The sequence below is a fragment of the Sus scrofa genome, chromosome 2 (genome assembly GCF_054392235.1).
Source record: "Sus scrofa isolate SSC_HxYL_T2T_F1_AM1 chromosome 2, Sscrofa_HxYL_maternal_Yorkshire_Landrace_v2.0, whole genome shotgun sequence".
Taxonomy (NCBI): Eukaryota; Metazoa; Chordata; class Mammalia; order Artiodactyla; family Suidae; genus Sus; species Sus scrofa.
The window spans coordinates 106,315,381-106,337,322 of NC_139384.1; the positions used below are offsets into that span (position 1 = coordinate 106,315,381).

Here is a 21,942-nt window from a genome sequence, read left to right on the forward strand (position 1 = left end):
ACAAAGTATCTTGCACAGAATAGGAGTTAAAGAATTATTTGCTGAAATGCACTTTACATTATCTCTGTATCTAAATAAAGCCCATCTAAACAAGTCCATTTCCCAAACACTGGGTTTTTTCCTCTTCTTTGTAGCCATCCTCTTCTTCCTGTTTTGTTTTCAAAAGGTTGATTTTGAACTGGAGGGACATTGCAGTTGTCTTGTCACTTAGCGTGATTTGAAAGTGAGAGTCTGTGTAGTGCTTTAGCCTGCCCTCAGCAATCAGGCCTCACACTCGCAAGGCTCTGATTGTAGGAGTTGCCTTATTTGCATTGATGAGGATGAGCCAGCTGCTAGAGCATACAGAACTGCACCTGACACAATCACCGAGTTCAGGATTAGCGTGGGGAATCAGGAATCCACTGCGCTGCGTGGCAATCTCAGCCCTACATTAGAGTCACTCATGCAAAATGACCCAAATTTGCAATGAGCACAATTAGCAATCCAAAGATGCATGTTAATTTGGGGGCTGGAGATTTTCCTACATTTCCCTAAATTAAAAATAATAAATATACACTTTCCTAGACAAGTCTGGGAATGGAAATGATTCAGGGGATTCTGAGTTGGAAAGAAAAAAATGGGCAAACCCCAGAAAACGTGGATTTCTTTTAGTAATTCCCCCCCCCCCATACACATACCCAAGGTATTAAGTTTGGCATCAAATACGGTAAGGGCTTTGTCATGTCATGTTCCTTTTTGAATCAGTAGAGAATGGCTATTTATAAGGATAAAAATAATAAGAATAACAATAGCTATAATATGTAGAAAAGGATAATTTAAGCTTTAAAAAGGGATTTGATATTTCATATTCTGTATTAATATTTCTGAGACTATTTTGGGTCATACATCACCCAGATACACCCAATGATTTCAGGATTTCCTAAAAGTGTAAGAGATTATGTTGAATTTTTATTAAACAGAGTTTATAAATCAAATGGAACATTCACAAGCCCTGGGCTGTGTTTCCATGTGTCTGCAGTTTATAGGTATTGAAATGCTCACCTATACTTTAAGAAAAAAAAAAAAAAAAACACAACATTTTGCAAAAATTGAATAAATGATCATTCGAAGCAAAAGCATGCAGTTCAAAAGCTAAACCTCCCATTGGAGAACAGAAAATTTAATGAGCTTTTAATGGAATGCAATGCTCAGAGTAGTAAATTATTTGTTAGTTGACGATGCAATCAGCATGCTGATTAAGGTTGCTTGGTTTTTTACTAAACATTAACTGAATGAAAACGGGTAGTCCTTGTTCTGCTTGGGGGGCTTTAAGGAAGCAAATGGACTTTCAGAACAGAGATTGTCAATAAAGGTGAGTGCACTCCAGGTGTCATTTGAATATGATGATAAAATACTTCTGATAAATATTTAAAAGCATTTTAAATCCACAATGTTCGCCTAGTGTATTGTGGACTCTGTTTAAAGAAACAGTGGGCCTTAGCAGGCCTAACAACAATCCCTCTATCTCTCTCTAGAAAGAAATACCTAGATCTGCTTTCTTTTATTGCAAAAGGGAAAAAAGGGGGTGGTAGGCTTTGAAAATATAAGCCAGCATGGACTCTGGGATCAGGAACTGTTTGGGAGTTTGGAATAGAAGCCTAAGAAACGACAAAAAAGGACAAAAATCAAAACAAAGGAAAATATTCTGACAGCAAATAAAGGAAGAGACATCTGTTTCTCTGGATAGATTAAGATAAAAATTTAATTAAGCAGTTTTGATATTTCGATGCTTTAAAATAATTGCTATTAGAATACATATTTTTTTAAATTTATAAATGATGGCATTCTGAGAGCAAGAAGTATTGTGCTATCGGAGTGATAGTCTGTCTAACTTAGGAGGTCTGAAAGGGGAGTAAAAGAAAAAGAACAAAAATTGGAAATAAATTATGTGATGCTTATTTTTGTTGTTAGATTGTTAATACAGAATTTATAAGGTATATCATTCACCATATATTAATCAATATGTACATTAGCTATAAATTACTGTTTGATATTTTGTTACTAAATCTGTTTAAATTGCGAGATTTATTTTCCCCCCAAAAGAGGGGATTTTTGTTTATTTGTTTTTCTCCCTACCAATTGAAGAATTATGGGTTTGTAGGTTAATTCTCTTTGAAAAGCTACAAAGTTCTTTTTCTATAAATCCTAATTAGTTTCATCATCGGCGATTCTCTGGCAATGATCAGGTACCCTTAAAATCCGATAAATAACTACCTCTCACTTTTAACTATTCCTGTTTATGACCCAAGAGGTTAAAAGCCTTTGACTGGCATTTGACTTCTGACCTCATATAAATGTTATCTTATCAGTTCCTGCTTGTTAACTTGTATTGAGTGCTTGTCCCTGATGGCTTTTAGATAAAGGGTTGTGGGTTTTTTTCTTTTTAATATATTTCCTATAGGAACTAAACCATTTGCTTTGTTCTATGCCTAGTGCACTCCAGTCTACATAGCAACCTGCTATAAAGCCGTTATAAATCCCCAAATATACTTTTATTTATTCTCAGCATTATTTTAGTTTAGCTTTATGGGTGGGATTTTATTATTGAGAATATATATTTATTATAATTAATAGGAGTAATTACTAGTGCTCTTATTCCTTTAACATGTTAGGAAGCTGGTTGGCATAGCAGGCTGTCCTTTTTTAAAATGCAAAAAATTAAAAAAAAAAAACAATTTTAGCCTTGCATTTTGCACCAGCATGAGATGAGTTAGAGAGATAATTTATGGAAATCTTGTCTCCCCAGACTTCAGAAGTCCGCCTAATGAGAGAGTCATCAGTAAGATATATCTTTTTTAAAAAATCGGATCCAGACCATGAACAGTGCATTTTTGAACCTTTGGGGAGGAAGGTGGTGGCCTGGCACCCTCCTTTGCCCTTCTGTCCTAAGAATTAAGGAGGATTTCAGCCTTTTATTCCTTTTACAGCTGTGTGTGTTGTTCACACATTCAAGTGTGTATGTGTGTGAGTCCAGTCACTGTACAAATCTAAATACATTTGAATGTTTGCATTTTAATCTCCCTCCATACCTCAATGGCATCATGAGAGTGTTCTAGGCAGATGTTGGTGCCTCAGAGACTGCCTCATTTACAAACGACCTACAGTGTGATTTCCAAACAAAATATTACATTAATTTCTATGTGGAAAACAGGCAGTGAGGAGGGGGAAGAAGGAAGAGGCAGCCATCTTGGAGGCATTTTGCCTTTTAGCCTCCTTCTTTCTCCTCCCAAGGCTCACTAGTTAGAATATTATCTTTATTTTTAATTGGCCTTCAGCAAAATGCAGGAGGCATGTACAAGAGACCTTTGTATCCGTGTTTGGAGTAGAAAAAAGTTGTACCCTCTTTGGACTTTAAATAATAACTGCGACTATAGACAAAGTATACCTATTATTCTCTATCCTTCTAAATAAATATACATATAAATGAAGCATATGCCACAGCTTGTAAGAGACCTGTACAAAACCTATTAAGGGAAACAAATGTCTATCTGGACCATTCATTTACTGCTATCTAAAGAATTAATATGTCAGTAAAGTTATCTGCCCTTCCTCCTCCCCCATTCTTTCTTTTCTCCCCAAACACACACTCACATGCACATACACAAACACACATTCAGATACCCCCACTATGCAGCAATGGCAACCCTAGAAACTTGTTTTTGTTTTTTTTTTTAAAACAGGAATTCCCTTTCTCTTAGATCTTAAGTATTTAAGGAAGAATGGAAAAGACCAGCTTTTATTTATTTTTTATTTTATTTTAATTTTTCTGTGTGTCGAGAGCTGCTCTGGCTCTGTAATGTCCCAACACTGCTTTCATCATGCTCATATTCTGGCAACACACAGGTTTAACGCAATTTGTCCCAACTTTTCATTTCAACCATTGCTTTTCTCAAAGTGGCCAGAGTTTAAAGACTCAAAAGCAAAGGGAAAAGAAATACCACGGCAGGGGGAAAAACAAACCAACCCCCAAACTGGTGCTGGTATTCACAGCATTGACACATTCTCAAATGTTTTCTCTGTAGTTATAACACAAAAGCGCTTTCTTCCCTGTTTTGATGTGTTAAAGACGGGAAAGAGAGAGGACGCTTGGAAGTGGTAAAATAAGTATTTGGAAGCATAGGGAAGGTGTTCCTCCTTTGAATGTCCAGCATGTATCAATAACATGCAGATACTTACAGTTTAATATTAAATTTTTTAAAATGGAAAGGGGATGAAAGGTTAAATTTAAGCAAGTTGTGTCGAAATTGTTGAACTTTTAGTTATCAGTGTTGCCTTCATTTTTGTGTAATTAGATGTGTATCGGAAGCCAATCATTCTGTTATCTCTGAAATAAAGGTAACCAGGATTCTAAGTCCCTCTGAAAAGGGTGTGAGGGCATCAATAATGAAATCTCATTGCCTAATTCTGGTATTTGGCAGAAGAAACCACAAACTTTTACTCCTTCAGTGTCGGTAAACTGAACTAATTTTTTTCTAGCCAATATTATTAGCAGATTGTTGTACTGGGCAAAATAAATAAGGATTTAAAAGACAAATAATGATCTGATTCCTAAATACTCTCCTATTCTGACGGCTAAATTCTCTGAGTTGAATCCCAGAGTCCTTTACCATTGTATGTTGTATCCTGGCTTTAAAAAAAAAAAATAAGATTTAAACATGTGAGTTTGATTATTTCAAAACTGGTGCAAATTACACCACCATTCTTATTTATATTTAATTAATGTTTTAACATATAGTTGTAAGTCTTAGTTTACCTAGGGCAGAAAAAAGTGTTTACTTAAATCAGTTTCTGTACCAATGAAATGAACTCCCCCAACCATTTTTGATGTAATATTTTAAAATCATTGTAGTTAGTAATACTTATAAATCATTGTGAGAAGAAGAAGAAGATAAAGGGTAATTAAGGCCCTTCTTTTTCTGTATTATCAAACTTTATAAAGTTATCTAATGGTGTATTAAAATAGATTGCTTCTATATATTTATATGTTTATAAACTTAACCTAAGAATATATTATGAAGTACAGTCCATTTGATTTTTTTCTATTCCTTGCCAAAAAAATCAAACCTTCTCTATTTAGAAAAACCAGAGACTTCTGTGATATCATGGACCATTTTGTATTTCAGTAAAGAAGTTGAGGACAGGGAGTCAGAAATACCAACATTTTTAGGATCCAAGTTATTACTGTATATGTTTTATCTCTCCCTTTGTAAAGAGTGATCCAGATGGATGTCTAATTTCCCTTGGTCTCTGCCCCCTCTTTTTTGTGTGTTCTTTATTTGTATAAATTAGCTTTGTCATGTCTTACTAGATTGTTTAATTTGGGCACACTCTCCCAGATAGGTTCTCATTCTCACTCCTCCCAACTTGTCTGGGTTTTAGGATGGGGAGTGGTCATCCTTACTTAAAAAGCTTTGTAATTCAGACAAAGAGAGCCTGGACCTTTTTTTTTCTATCCATCTGGACATACTCAAAGGTCACACCCAAGATCATAAGCCATGTTTGTATCCTTCTTATGGGCAAATGATAAAATAATATCCACAGGCATTTGATACCAGGGGCATGGCCTGAACACACACCTTGCCCTCTTCCCCTTGGCCTCTCCTGCCCTGAAGAATGAATATATCCATCTCCAAAGTTGATGCTTCGAAGTGACCAGTCAGATGCTAGCAGGTCAGCTGGCCATCCCCTTGGACAGGGGTTCATAAATCAGAGAAATGTTGGTGAGCTTGAAAGAAGAAGGTAGCCCAGCCTGAGGGAAGCCACGTAAATCTCTCCCGGAGCATTGTTCCCAGTAGGGAGTGGGGGTGAGAGTTAGGGTAGCTCCTAGGGTCTCGGCTGTTATTAATGCCCCAGGCCCTCCTGCAGTGGGTGCTAACTTGTTGTGCAGGAGAGCTGCCACCACCCTTCCCAAACATCGGCCGCTTGGAAAAGTCAAGCACTGCTGAGCCCTGATTTTCATTTAATAGTCAAAACCAAGATGCATTTGGGCTATGATGATAGGACAGCTCCCTTGAAAAGATTATTTGAACTACAAAGGCATTCATTTAGGGCTAGCGATGTTGCAAAAGGGCCTGCTAGAAATTAGCAGCCTGTCCTGGTATTTGGAGAGCAAGAGTGACAACTTATTGGAAGTTCTCAAGGAATCATTTATATTTCACACTCCACTAGGCAGCTGATTTGAGATTGTCTGTTAGCATAACAAAGGCTCTGAGCCTGTGAACTTCAGAAACCTTTCGACCTCTTAGCTGCTGGCATGAATAGCCCCCAGTCCTGCCTATAGAGATCTCCCAAAGCTCCCCTGTTCGTGGCTAAATTGTTAATCAGGGTAATTTAATATAGTTTTCAATATGCCTCATCTCTTATTGGGAAAGGTATTCACAGCTCCCCTACCCCTGAAAAAAAAAGTTCTTTTATTCAAGTGTGAGAGGGGCAGCTGCAGACAGACCCCCATCCCTTGCTGCTCCCCCTAAACCCCCTCTGTAGCAGCAATAATGTTCTGAGCAGCAACCATGGTGAAGGGCCAGAAAAAGAAATTCAGAATGACAACGATTCCCCTGCATGCACTCCAACCTGAACCTGAAATTCCAGTCTGTTTATGCCCAGAACGGACAAAACAAAAACCCAAGGCTCAGCCATAACTGAAACCGCCGTGCCCACACACACACACACACACACACACACACACACGCGCCACACCTCCTTCTCCACCCTCTCTTTACCCCCAGTCTTCTCCTCCCTCCTCATCTCCCAACCCAGCTTCTCATCTGGCTCCCAACAAGACAAAACGCAGAGACCCCAGGGCCTGCTTATTTTCATTTCTCTCCCTCTTTGGAGGCAGCCCACACCAGCCTGCACGCTCCTTCACAGTCACCCTGAGCCTGGAGCCCGCATCCTCTCCCAGTCTCACACATACTTGCTCTCACCCGCTCCCTCGCACACTAACAATTCACATGCACATTAGTTAGCTGAAAAGAGCCAGAGCACAAATATATTCATTTTAATCCAGTTAAGACCTAAGAGGTCTCATAGGATATTCTTCAATAGTTTGGAAACCAAGTATAAAACTCAGATTTTGCTACACTGTTTCATCTCAAAGAGGCCTACAGCAGGCCTTTCTTTCACTTTCTACCAGCCCATCTTGTAAAAAAATAAATAAATAAATAAAGTGAATAAAAAACAATCACAAGCAAACCACCCAGCTTCAGGCAGACACTGCTCCAATATTATTATGTTGTCTTTTTTAATGACTGTGTTTTTTTGTACCCACATGCAAAGTCAGAAGAACAGTTTCATATGAGGAAGGGAAAAATAGAAAAATCACTATTTTTTTAAATTAAAAATGTAAGGCTACAATGTCTTAATCTCATTTTTCCACATTAAAGATATTTATCATCTTTCAGCTTTCGTTCCCACGTGAGAATTTTAAAACATCTCTAAACCTATCTGAATATTTCCTGATCCCTTTGGTGGTGATTTTCTGTGCAATTGTGCTCTGTCTTTGTGCTGGTTGAGGCCCTGTGCCTTGCTTCTTCCTGGAATAGCCATTTCTCGTGTGCCTTGTTTTGGTTGGTGAGCTTGTCTCAGCCTCCTGAAGTTGGATAAAGCCAGGATCTAGTGTCTGAAGTATTTTCTTTGAATTTGCTCTAGTTAGAGTGGTCTCTGGTGTGGGTGGGGAGACTTTCTTCCCTTACTTGGGATCATAATCTAGCATCTCAGAATTGCTGAGATGGGAGACAAATTTCTGTTTATAGCATCAAGGAAAGGATTATTAACCTCCAAAACAAGAATTACAAATGTAGACCCACCATTAATAAAACAAAACAAATAACCCAACCTATTTCTCAAGATAATTTTGCTTGGAGTTAAAAGAATAAAAGATTTTTTAAAAGAGATATTTTGGTCAATTTTAATATCTAAACAATACCCAGAGGTGACACTTTAGAACATAAAATAAGTGTAACTAGTTGTTGTATTATACGCCAATCCTAACATCTGCATTTTCCTTAAAATGAAGGATTCTGACAGCTTTCATTTCAATGTTGTGAAAGTTTTTAGATTATAAGCATTTTTGTCAATATCTGTTCATTATTCATTTTAACGATGGGCTTTTTAATTTATTTTATTCTCTAAGTAGTGATTTTCATTTTCTTGATGTCTTAAACCAAAATATTTGTTAAAATATTAATTGACAGTTACTACAAATCAGTGGATAAACATTTCTGGGTTCTCTTTTTTAAAAGCCAAAAATATATAATTCCTATATAAATTAACAGAAATTTAAATTTCAAAAGATGTTTAGAGAGAAAAAAAATATGGCTTTTAAACCCAAGAAGGAAAAAATACACAATTTGCATTTTTTCAGTGCTTTTGCTTAACACTTTTTCATTAGCTTTTTCTTCATTAGAATTTATGATCCATGTCCATCATTACACTTTCACATCTCTGATTTCTGTTAAATTTTCTAACAGAGGTTAATAAATACAAAGGGGTAAAAAGGCCTATTTGCTTTCCTCTGAAGTGCTGTTTCAAGGTTATTTGTAGTTGCATTAAAATTTTTCCATATTCTAATTTAAATGATTAAAATTGGGCTGAAATTAATTCTACTTGGAATTAGGAAGTAACAGGGGGATTTTTTAAAAAGGAATTAAATAACATGAGTTTGCTAAATTATAACATTTTCTTAAGGTTGGGCCATCTAATACCCTCTTTAGCATGGCAGGGTTTGGGCTTCATATTTATGGAAGAAATAGGGTTGGGGGGAGAAGGATGTATACTTGGAATGGTGTTTGACAGGGGGAATGAACGCAGACACCAGAACAATTATATTACAATCCCATTGGGAATGCCAGCACCAAATTTAGCCAGACTGATGGGGTACTGTCTAGACGGTCCCTTTTGTGTATCAGCTGTTTTTTCCCTGCTTTATTGCACTGCCTGAATGTGTGAGTTGAACATGCATATGGATCCCAAACATGACCATTCCTGCAACCATACATTGATGTTAAATTTCCTCTCATTTGGCTGAGAATCAAGGGTTGTGTATTCCTACTGCATTCTCTTTACACTATTTTATAATCGAAATGCAGCTTCTAGAATTAGAGGTTTAACAAAGGTCATAAGACAAAGTAGAAAGTGCCTAGGCTGTTTTTTTTAATTATGAAAAAAACACACTAGGTAAACATTTCTATCTTCTCAAACATGTCCACCTCTTTTCTACAGAAGTAAAAGAAAACCAGAAAGAAAAGAAATAAAACAATGAAAGGAAAGAGGCAGAGCACATGTAAATTACCACCTTTCCTTTTGAAAAGGGCAAAGGAGAGAAAGAAAGAATATTTATTAAATGTTTACAGTGTAATTAATGGCAATATGTGTGGTTTTCCTTTTTTATCCTCCTTCCTTCTCTTTATTTGGTAAACCAAACAGAGTTCAATAATCAGGGATCTTGTGAGGTCCTAGAAATAAATTCCCAAACTCCTTTAAATAAAAGCTTACAAGATTGTTGTACTGTTACTGGGCAGACAGGAAATCCCAGAGATGGTTCACATCTGGGCAACTATCAGGATTTTGCTTTGTTCATCAAGATAGTGCTGGAAGGCCAGGGCTTACTTATATATGGTTGCAATATCCACACAAAATATCCATTGTTCCAAGGAGCGGAAATGCACCCCTAAACAGGATATACATTCCACAGGTGATAGGTTTGAAGGTTGGATGGCATTGCTAACAACCAATAATTTGCAACAAGCATAAATGAATTATTCCAACTAGAAAGTGAGAAATAGGCACATTCATGATAATGAAAATAGGTATCAGATCTACCTCTTTCTCTGAAATTTTTTCACCAAGAATGAAAAGGTGTAAGAAAATGGAATTCCACAAAATATAAGATATCATAAGTAAAATTCTTGCCTTATGGGAAGCTCAAATGTATTCACTATTTCAGGAAAGAGAATCCCATGTTTCATAGCATATTAGTAACTTTCGCAAATATGCACATACAAATTATTTAGAGCAGAAATGCTACTTTCCCTTTGCTGAATTTTTTTCCTTAACAAAAAGGAAAATGGAAAAATGTTTGGCCTTAAGGAAAAAAAATCAAAGTTAGTGATAGAAAAAAACATTTTTAATAGGTATGTGGTTTCAGGTACTAAATTTTGTCATTGATTAACTAATGGATTTTTAAAATAATAATTTTCCATGCTTTACCACTGGAATTCAATAGCTACAACCTTCTGTAGACAATGAAGATTGTATCCACCTTTTGAGGATTGGGTATTGAGGAGAAGTCTAGAGGAATGAGAAAATAAATTTTGTTCCCAATTTTACTGAATAGGATAAGATGAGAAGTTATCTATTTTGAAGCTTGAAACATCAGATTGCAAATCAGCAACCACAGGATATGATCAGGGACATGAGGTTGGGAAAATTTCCTGGTTGGAGAAGAGTATGAGACTTGAACACTTGACGTTAAACATGATGACCTTGAGTAGGCACTTGTGGGCATTGATGTTAAAGACCTCTGAGATATAACTTTGGTATGACTGAGAAAAAAAAATTCAACCAAAGACAAGGACAGAGAGTAAGAGAAATCAAGACTAAGAAATCAAAAAGCAAGAGAAAAATGGTGGGGAGGGGGATGCAGGGAGTAGTGATGGGGGGTAGCATGCAGGAGTGGTGAGTGAGAAAGAAAAAGAGCAGAGAATGAATATTCTCAGCATTGTTTTAATCTAAAACAGGGATGCTTCCAGGAGAATGAATTTCAATGGAGCTGAGCCAAAAATAATTATAGAGATTTTCTTGTTTTGTTTTGTGAATGAAGAGCATCTCTTTTCTCTGAAGATGCAAGAGTGAGAAAGGACCAGAGCCAAGAGATTGAAGTGATGCCCCTCTGGCCCTTTACTTCCACACAGCACAGTAGCGGACCTTTCTTTCTTTCCTTTTCCAAAAGCTATTGGCACCGGATTGTGCTAGGAAGAGAGGGAAGTGGCAGCAGCCCTCCAACCTAGCTGGATTTTCTATTCTAACAATAGCTTGTTTACTTTGATAAGGCTGAAGTATTGAAATTGGATGCAAGATGGGGGGGGGCAGGGATACATATTTTAGGTTCTAGAGATAAAATTGAGCTATTTACAACTAAGAATATTCCCCTATTTGAAATACTTGAAACTTCCTTTGGGGTTTGTTTTACCAATTACTTTTGTTGCCTTGTTTTTCATCATCAATAGCAGGCTACTAAAGGAAATAAAGTATTCTCTCAATTTTCTTCCATTTTCTCTGCGATGTAAAATCTTTATCTTGGAACCTTTTTTACAAGGGAAAAAATTGTCCTTTGTTAAAACAGCTTAAGCTATGACTGGGTTTTTGTGAAAGCAATATAACGTACTATTTTTGAAAGCAGAAGTAAAAGGCTTTATACTAATTTGGAATACACCAGGATTGGGGGAGAAACTCAATAACATTAATAGACTTTGGGGAAGAAGCATTCATAAATAACTCATGATTAATACCTAAAGACTACGAATTTTCTTAACTTAAATTGACTTACATGCAATTCACACCATTAAGTACTGTCTGAACCTGACTATTCTTTCCAAATCTCTTGTTTTAGGTGTTGTGCCATGTTAAAGACCCTCTTGTCATTTTTATTATTCATGGATGGACGCTAATTCTACAAGTCAGTTTAAGGTATTTTATTTTTATATTACCTGAATTTAAAAATATATATATATTTCAGAAACCTGAGAACCAGTGCCTTTCCTCTACATACTTCAGAAATTTTTTTATAAAAGTAAAAATAACTTTTGTTTTTATAAATATTTGCCCTGCTAAGTTTAACACATTAGTTATCCAGTAGAAGAGCAGCAAGGAGTTCTAAGCCTAATGGATTAACATCAAAATGAATGTAGTACACATTTAAAACAAGAAAAACTATATAGTCAAGATTATCTATTGGCTTATGCATAAACATTTCAGAAAGAAACAAAAATATATATCATTTCCTTTAAAACTTTTACAAATTAAAATTGCTCCTGTTTTTCTTTTCAAAAACTATTGAAATGTATAGTGGCTGGCAATAAAGCTTTATAATTCTATTATATAGTTAAGTTTTCAAAAATTTTCTTAAAAATAGAATATGTTTTCATGTACATGGGACTTTTTTTAGGGATTTTCAAAACGTGTTTTAATGTCAAGGTGAATATATTGTGTAAATCTATGAATATGAGTTTTATGAATCCGCATTTAATTTAATTAATCATATTGATTCACTTGACATTTTTCTCCTCCTGAATTCCACCCCCCTCCTTTTCCATCTCTCTATTAAAAGCAATTCATTCACAGCGGTAGACTAATTTTTGAAGCAGATTTTACAAAATAAAACCGACAATGGTTTTAAGCATTCGGTGTAGATTTTGTTAGAAGTGGTTAAAATGAATATTTAAGAATTCAAAGTACTCAATCACACTAATCTTAACATTATATTTAAAACTCAATCCCCCAATAAGAGATGAACTTTTAAAAAAGAGCAATTATTAGTATTAAATATCCAGAATAATCACTAATATACTCTAAGCTAAAAAAGTATATGAGATTAGCAATAAATATTTTTCCAAGTTTTAAAATAAAACGTTAACTCTTTTAAAATAATTTGCAAAATCAGAAAATGTTTAGTAATGTTTAGTGTTAATAAAAACCCGATATCTCCAATTTGAGAATTTATGACTATGCCACATCATTAAAGTTGCTGAGGGAAACTATTTGTCTACCAAAACATTTAAAATACCGGTATACAGCAGTTTATTACTAACAGCAGTGATAGATATCACATCAATATTTGTATTTGCTATCAAACTCTAGAATGGATTAGGAAATGAGGAGGTAAAAATAGATTTAAAGCTGATAAGTGCCCCAAAGATATTGGCAATAATGGATACACTAAAATGAATATAGAGCCCTTGGTATGTGCACCAAGTTTCCTAAATTTTATGAGAGTACATAGATAGATGTATACAGATGTGCTAAATGTAGATATATTTATCATTTGTGTTGGTCACCATACTATAAAATAGAATTTCAAGAGTTCTATCTTGACCAATTCTTTTCTAGCCCCAAACTGCCAAACCAATTTCAGAGATTTTCTCAGAAAAGTTATGTTTCACTTGAACCCCACCACAGAAATTGCCCCAAAGGAAGCCTTGTTTGTTTCTTCTTTCACTTTTAGTGCTATGGAGTCCCATTTGCACCTGGAATGCTGGGAACAGGGGATGGAGCAGCAAGAAGCAATTGAAAGGATTAGGATGGAACCTTCCTCAAGCTTCACAGGCTTGTCTGCTGGCCACAGACACCATTATGGTATATGTTTAATATTAAGACCATAAAAAGGGCCTTCACACTCCTGAAAATTCAGAGGAAATGCTGAGCCTTTCTTTAGCCCATATACTTCACTCTGTTGGCCCAGGAATCTTGGCTAAAGATAGTTTCATCCAGCTCACATGCTTGGGTTTTGTCACTTCATGTCATAACCTCCACATTACTTAAATATAGTTTTAAAATGCATTAAACAGAAATGCTGATATAAGCCTAAATGTAGCTGTACTTGCTGTTTCTGCTCTAAGTTCATTCATGTGGTGGATTTAGTTCAAAAGCCCAGAACAGCCCTGCTTAACAGTAAGGAAACAAAATCCTCTTGGCCTCAACAGAGGCTAGGGAGATGTCAGAGCAGAGGGAACTCACTGCAGATATTTGAGATAAATACCTTCTGCAGAAATGTATACATTTCATTGATTTCCTATATAATGTAAAGGAAAGTATGCTGTGTTACAAATAAAGCCCTGTCAGGCTATTTTCCCCCTATACTACATGTTCTTTTATATATGTTGGACACAGAGAATATGTAGTAACATTTACGATAGTAACAGCTGACTTCAAAATAAGAACTGCTAGCGATCCTAGGTGTCTATTGAATCATAATCAAGGACTACCTGGTAAGAATTAAGTGACAGTAAAGGCTATTCTTGCTAAAACATTAGATGAATTGATAATTGTAAAAAGTAGTCACTTTGACAGAAAAGTCAACAGAATACAGCAGTAATTATATGTGCCTTGTATATGAGTATAGTGTATTACATCAAGGATGAAATGTGCTATTATAGAAAAAAGTATGGTACCTCTTCTGGATGATACAGCTGCATTAGGAAGTTTTATAGAATGGTTTATTTTCCAGAGCACAACATTTTGCCTTTCCACATGCCTTTTTGGTAGAATTTCTCCTCCCAGTTAAAAACTGGTTTTCATCACACAACTGCATAATTATTTTTCTGCAACTAGCGATAATTACTTGTTTTGTGTATCTCTACTAGAGTGATTCAGTGTTTGCTATTCTACCTCACAAAATGCATCTGCATTAGAGGCATGTGAAAAGGAGTATTGACCTTATATAATATATTGCTATATTGGTAGGGGCACACAGCTCTAATTCTTTGTAAAAGGCACAAAAGTCTATATTGCTTTGAGTTTTCCTTTTTGAATTGCTATGTGAGTTTTCTGACGAAAGCATAAAACTGAAGGTAACTGAAGACAAGGAACCTCACAACATGGAAATTACTCAGTACACAAAGAAACTCCCTCTCAGATGGACAATGGGTGACGGAATAAAAAAGGCTGTTGGAAGGATTTGTTTATAGTGGCATCATAAAAAACTCTGGAATCACTGTTTGCGAGATTTGTCACACCAAAAAAAAAAAAAAATCAAACACAGATTTCACATCATTCAAGAATATCTAATCATTTTCTGTCACTCACAAAGCTCTCCACAAAAAAAAGAGAGAAAATTAAGCAGAGCCCCTCCTGCCAGTCTTCTTTTATCTTCCAGCCGTCCTCCTCTTTCTCTCTTTTCCTTCCAACTCTTATTTGTCTGTGCTTCTCCTTTCTTTCAAGTTCTCTTTAATCCTTGCTTTCCCATGTCCCTCTTTAGTCTTATTCACCAGTGATGCCAATAAAAATAAACAGTCCATTTAAAACAAATGAGTCAATGCCAAAAAAAAAAAAATATGTGATTGGTGTGTGCCTTATTTTTTATTTTTATCTTTTAGTAAAACTACACCTGTACTATTCTTTTATTTCAAATTTTTTATAACTTTAAAAACAAAACACAAAATAGTGGAGAGATGAAATATGGTTTAATTTCTCTGGATTTATTTATAAATACATGTAATGTTAAATGCAGTGAAATCCTTGTGAGACTACTTTTGTGCTTACTGATCCCAGGGTGCAGAAGGAATTAGCTTATCCAGGAAAACTCAAAGTCATAATTAGTCTTGTGAATTATAATAATCGGGTTTCATCCTACATTTCTTTCTCCTGTGGTATTCCCAGTGGGAGTTCTACATGAAAAAAAGCTACAGGATTGGGCATTAATAATGCTATACCTGTGAAATCTGAGTATATTCCTATAGTGCCAATCAATGAAATTAGTAAACTGCCCCATCTTTGTCCCATACCCTTCAAACAGTTGAAAAAATAACATCAATAGATTTTTAAAATTTCAAAAAATTACTTTCTTAGTTTTTAGAATACTTCTTAAAATTTTAAAATAAAAATGGAAGTTTACCCCAATGAAATATACATTTTACTTTTGATTTTGCTGTAGATATAAAGCTATAATTTTTATTTTTAAAAAGTTAATAATGCTTAAGTTTTAGATAATTTCCTCCAACAAATAGAACCAAAGGAACAAATAAGGAAGAATTAATGAAACTCAGCAGAAAACCATATTTATTCTCAAGGCTCTGAGATAAGCCATTTTCTCTACCTTGATTACTCAATTCAACCAAACACCTTGTTGACTGATGGAGATGACCATTTTTAAAAGTATATAGACCCAGTCCAATTTTTAACAGTGTAATTTAAAAAGTTAAAAAGTATAATAATTCACCAATCATGAGACATTGTTGCTTTGTCATATTATGATGAAAGATGTTAGTAAAACAGGCTCAGAAAAGTAGGCAAAATGCAGTCATAGTTAGATGTCTATCTGACGTCCAAACCTGCATAGCTCTAATAATCCTAAAAACTTAGACAACTGTACATCAATAGGGGAACAGATATGCAAATGGTAGTATATTCAAATAGTGGAATATTACTCAACAATATAAAAAACAAACAACTAATAACGTTTTATGACATGGAAGAATCTCAACAAAATAATGATGAGTGAAAGAAGCAAGACCAAAAAAAAGAGTACCAATTAGTTATATAATAATCTAGGAAATTCAAACTAATACATAGTGACAGAGAGGAGATCAGTAGTTGTGTAGAAGGATCAGAAGGCAGGAACTACAGAAGCATGAAGAAACTTTGGGGGGTGATAGATATGTTCATTGGTTTGTGGTAATGGTTTTCATGGGTGAATACATACCAGAAAAGTTTAAAAAGTATAATATAAAAGAGCAGTGTGTTATATATCAATTTTACCTCAATAAAACTGTTAAAAATAAATAGACCAGTTAGAATGGATACATGAACCCATCAGAATGTTAACCAAAAAAAAAAAAAAAAAAAATTCAGCAGTATTTTAGAATTCTCTAGGTAATTGGGACCATGTGCAGCTGACCATAAAGAATTTGGGGAATGAGATTTTTCTGTTCATCTCCCTGCTGATGTTTATGATCTCTGGTTAAATTCAAATCATTTTCCATGTTTTTCCTCTTAAAAATCGATACAGTTGTGAAAGAGGTGAGCAGCACAAGTTTCAGATTTTGTCTCTAGCAGTGCTACAAACCATGTGACAGAGGACAGTTGACTAAGCCAGTATCGGCATACTTTCAGACAATTGTTCAAAGTAGATGTAAAATGAGAGATACTGCTTTCTAGAGACAATAGGATCCATCCAGCAAGCATTTCCATTATATAATTGTTTATAATAATATCTCCAAAGATTTTCTCTCCCCTTTCTTTATTATCATGTGTGATAAAAATGGAGTAAGGAGGGGAATTGGAGGCTACTGTTAGCAAAATTTAAAAACTACTTGAATATATTTATCTCAAGTAGGTCTCACTATGTGAGTTGATCAATTTCAATTAGCTTCAGCAAAAAAAAAAAAAAATTATTAAAATACACAATAGGATGCAGTTACCATCTGCACCTCTATTCTGGAATGGAGGATTACCGAGTTACCTTCAAGGTAACTTGTGTTGTACAGAGTAAGGGACTGAGCTGACTCCAGGCTTTTATTTTTATTGTTCTATTTTTACTATAGTGAATGTTGTGTTTATTTACTTAAACTAAATTTTTATATGCATAATTTGAGTTAGATCAGTACCCCTCTCCGGGATGAAGGAAAAATAGCTCTACATAATTTTTAAGAACCTCTGGGATTAAGGTAAAAGTCAATAAACATATGTGAAAAAAGACTGGAAGCAAATTGAATATATGTGCAAATTGACATTTTACTTAAAGAACATGCTTAAGGAGTTCCCATCGTGGTGCAGTGGTTACTATGAATCCAACTAGGAACAATGAGGTTGCGGGTTCGATCCCTGCCCTTGCTCAGTGGGTTAACAATCCGGCGTTGCCGTGAGCTGTGGTGTAGGTTGGACCCCTAGCCTGGGAACCTCCATATGCCACGGGAGCAGCCCAAAAAATAGCAAAAAGACAAAAAAAAAAAAAAGAACATGCTTAAAACTTTAGGTTTATCAAACATATGTCAATGAAATTGGAACTGAAATCTATTCAGCAAGTAAAATGTATTACTGAATGCAAAAAGAGACATTTCACATGACCTGAAATGCAAACTTTTTTCCATCTTGTCATATGATGATGTATTATTTTGATTTAAACACATAATATTAAAAATGTATTAATGAAGATATTTCTATTTAGAGACTTAGGTACATCTTAGTCAGTGTCCATCTTTCTTCCAGGGTCAATCCTCATGCCTCATAGTTAGCTTTCCAAAATAAGACATGCAAAAAGAAAAATGTGCCATTGATCTTGAACATAAACTATAACATATGTTGGTAGTAAACTCATGGATTTTAAAACTATGTATAATCTCTATGGTTATTATTTCTTTATGGTTATTTTTTTCAAAAAGGAAAAAAAAATAAGTTCAGCTTTGTTCTTTGTCCATGTCTCTCTTTTTTTTTTTCATGTATTTTTTTCTCCCTCCTTCCTTCTTTCCTCTCACTTCATTATGTAGCCAAAGATTTTTTTCTGCTATTATTGTCAGTCAGGGACCAAGACGTTAACTTACCCCTAAACATGCAGTTGCTTTAGGCAAGTCCTTTCACTATTTCTTGACCATTTCTTAGGGTTAAAAGAGCTCTTTAGATACAACATTAACTCTCTTGCTTTCTATAGCGTCTGTGAGATTGTTTTCTTTTGTTGCCTTTTATACAAAATGTTAGCTTTAACCTGGACCAGTTCAGTGATAAATGAACTTAAAGGTTTTAAGAGTCCCCATCATGACCTCCCCTCACCTGATTTCTCATATTCCATGTCTTCTAGTGCAATGAGTATACCTCCTTCCCCTTCAAAGGGATCTAAACCAAGCTGCTTAGAAGACAATTCAAAGAGAAAACAATACCTATGTTCCTGGAAGTGGGGGCTCTTGCTGGAAAATCACAAAGGACTTTTTGGTATTGAGAAGAAGATCACTGAAAAAGATGATGTCTTTTTTTGTGGAATCATCTCTTGGTGTTAAGCTGTGGCTTCCTGTAGATGAGATGCTCAATCAGCTTCTCATTCCTACCACACTCCTTAACTGAGGGGAAATTTAACACATTTATGATACTACGTGGCCACATTCCAGACATCTATGTTATTTATTGCTGTATCATGGCAAAAATCTGAGCTACCCATCTTAACGGAATTTTTTCTTTCTTTCTTTTTTATTTTTTGTCCACACCCACAGCATATGGAACTTCCTGAGTCAGGGATGGAACACGAGTTGTCCATGACATGACACAGCTACGGCAAACACTGGATCCTTAACCCACTGTGCTGGGTCGGGAATTGAACTGGTGCCTCCACAGAGACAAGCTGGATCATTAATCCATTGTGCCACAGCAGCAATCCACATTGGATTTTCTTCGGGGCCCAATGTTATATATGAAATCCTTTGCAAACTATGAAGTATATTTGTGAGATGGTTTTACTGGAAACAGTAGGACACTAGAAACAAATACGCTATAGCAATATCAGCCACGGGCATAATAGTTAGTGGTTAATTGATACTCTTTAAGTCCTGACACAACCACCATGCTGATGCAGATACTCTTTATTAGTACACAGGAAAATCAGATCATTATCTAAGGCCAACAAGCTCCTCCTTGAGATGTTCTGCCATATAATCTGGAGGAAATACTGTAAGACTTTGTCAGCACTGAGTCATTTGCACTGGGAGTCTTACCAGAAAAAAAAAATCTTGTCTTCTCAGAAGGTATGTGAAAATGTCTATGGACAAGCCATTTAGATGACAGATTTAACAAGTTCTACCCTCTATTAACTTCACACATACCCACCTTTCTGCAAACTAAAAGACACTACTTCTCTTATTGATCCATTAACATAAAGTCATTTTCTAATTTACTATTACAAGTAATTATAATTAGAATGGGTTTATTAATTAAAAGCTATTATAATCATTATTAATTACTCTTCAGTATATAGCATTTCATATGATCCATTCCCTAACTCCTCATCTTTGGAAAGCTAACACTCAGAGTTACCCCTGAGAACAATAGAGTCCACAAAGTCAGAGACTATAGTTAGAAAAAAGATATAAAAATATTTAGCACTTCAAAATGAAGAGCTCAACAGACCTTGCAATTCTCCATGTTTATTTTGCCCGCCTTAGGTGAAATTTCATAAAATTGGAAGAATCAATAGAACTGCAAATTCTACTTTATTCATTGCTTTTATTTATCAGCTATGCAAGGAATACGATTTCAAATTTTTATTTATATAGGTCTGTAACATTTGGAAAGGCAATGAACAATTTTATTTACTTTCACTACATTTTTTGTAAAATGTAAAATTAAGAGAAGGTAATTTTTTAACCCAGAGAATGAAAATTATTTGCAAGAAAGTGATATTGGTTGGAAAACAAAATATTACTTCAATCCATGTCCAAGGAAAGTTGTTGGAGTATTTTAGAATATTCAAAGTTCCTTGTATCTATTTTAACTAAAATGACATTCTTTGCTATACATATGATTGATCTGTAACTAATTATTTTTATAGGTTGTTTACTGTTCTATTCAAAGATCAATTTGTCATGTCAACCCTTTCTCTAATACAATGGCAAGTGGCAAGAACAAACTGTACAGAATCCTGTTTCCAAGTAAGCAAAAGTGCACTGTGGGGAAGACTGGTATAGCCTAAGCAGGTATTATAAGCAGAGACAGATAGATACGGGTTAAAGGCAAAGTTTTTTGCCTTACGAGATCCTAGAATGAAGGTGACATAGAGGGGACACAAAAGACATATAATTAGATATAAATGTTACCTTTACCCCAAACTCAGTCTTTCCTTTCTACTGACCACTTAGGGCTCAATTCACTAATCTCCCACTTTAATATACATTTGAATTTTACCCCCCACTTCTTGAGACCACTTATCTCAAGAAAGATGTTACATGACAGCTTTTAAGATGCCATGGTACAGAAACAATTAAGTATGCACCTGGTCCATTAAAAGTGGCCTATATAAGAAATAAGATATTCTACAGAATTCTATAAATCCTGCTACTGCCACTCCCTGCTCCCTGGTATCTGTTACCTTGTTTGTGTCAATAGTCGCAGATCCTATGTTCCTGTTCTTACCTCAGTCTTTGGCATTTTCTGTGTAACCCCTGGTAATCATATTTAGCAGCCCTCCACCACACCCCTCAATTTAATGCTCCTATTCTTTACTGGTGCTTTCACTGCCTTCCTCCTGAAGTCTTACTTTACCCTTCCCATGTTTTATGTGGTCTGACAGCTATGTCTCATGTCTTCTTTTATCTATGCTAGCATATGTATTTGGTCAATTCAGAAAAATAAAAGTTTATTTTAATATGCACTTGTCCACCTGGAAGGCCAAGTAGGAAATTGCTGCATAAAATAGTCAAAATATTATGGGATTTAGCATTAAGGTGGTAGCAGAAGAGTGGAAATAGGATGGGCTTAAGAGCTACTAAAGACATAGAATCAACAGGATTTAATGACTGATTGGATAATAGAGCTAAGGGAGAGGGAAAAGCCATAGATCATGCTTTAATTCTGGCTTAAGAAATGGAAATGATCATGGACAAATGGGAGACACAGGAGGAAAAGCATATTCAGGGTGAGTGAGAGATGATGAATTCGGTTTCTAATAACTGAATCATAGAGATATTTGTAAGACATCTAAGTTGTGATGTCTAGTGTGCAGATAAATTTAGGGTCTGCAGATCAGGCAAGAAATCTAGCTTAAGGATAGATATTTAAAAATAGAATATTTTTAAAAGACTAAATGAGCAAAGGTGTTAAAAAGAAAAAAGTCAAGAAGTCACTAGGATAAAGTCTGAAACCCACTGAGCTTACAAGAGGCTGCTGATGAATATGGCTGGTAGAGTTTTAATGAATCAGCACATGAGCCAGAATTTGGAGGATGGAATAAATAGAAAGTGGGGGAAAGAACTTCTTATCCTTACAGTGAGAACAGCTAGATTTGCATCTCGTTCAAGATTTTTAAAAAATTTTTTTAGTTTGTTTATTTATTTATTTTCATCCTTTTGCCTTTTCTAGGGCCGCTCACCCCTAGCCATGGAGGTTTCCAGGCTAGGGGTCAAATCGGAGCTGTAGCCGTTGGCCTATGCCAGAGCCACAGCCACGCGCGATCCGAGCCGCATCTGCAACCTACACCACAGCTCAGGGCAACGC

The 21,942-nt window shown here is 35.4% G+C and overlaps 1 long non-coding RNA gene across 17 annotated transcripts in view; it reads left to right on the plus strand.

Annotated features, from left to right (window-relative positions):
• Positions 1-1,197: 1,197 nt before the first annotated feature.
• Positions 1,198-21,942, plus strand: part of LOC106509498 (uncharacterized) — a 42,640-nt gene continuing 21,895 nt past the window's right edge. For 6 of the 17 annotated variants that reach the window (XR_014838237.1, XR_014838241.1, XR_014838240.1 and 3 more), the window contains exons 1-4: positions 1,198-1,351; positions 11,648-11,724; positions 19,324-19,478; positions 20,282-20,381. This is a non-coding gene — a long non-coding RNA (uncharacterized LOC106509498). Of the gene's footprint in view, positions 1,352-11,647; positions 11,725-13,258; positions 13,390-18,950; positions 20,250-20,281; positions 20,955-21,942 lie in introns of those variants that run through there. The other 11 variants (XR_014838251.1, XR_014838252.1, XR_014838250.1 and 8 more) reach the window with 7 other exon arrangements.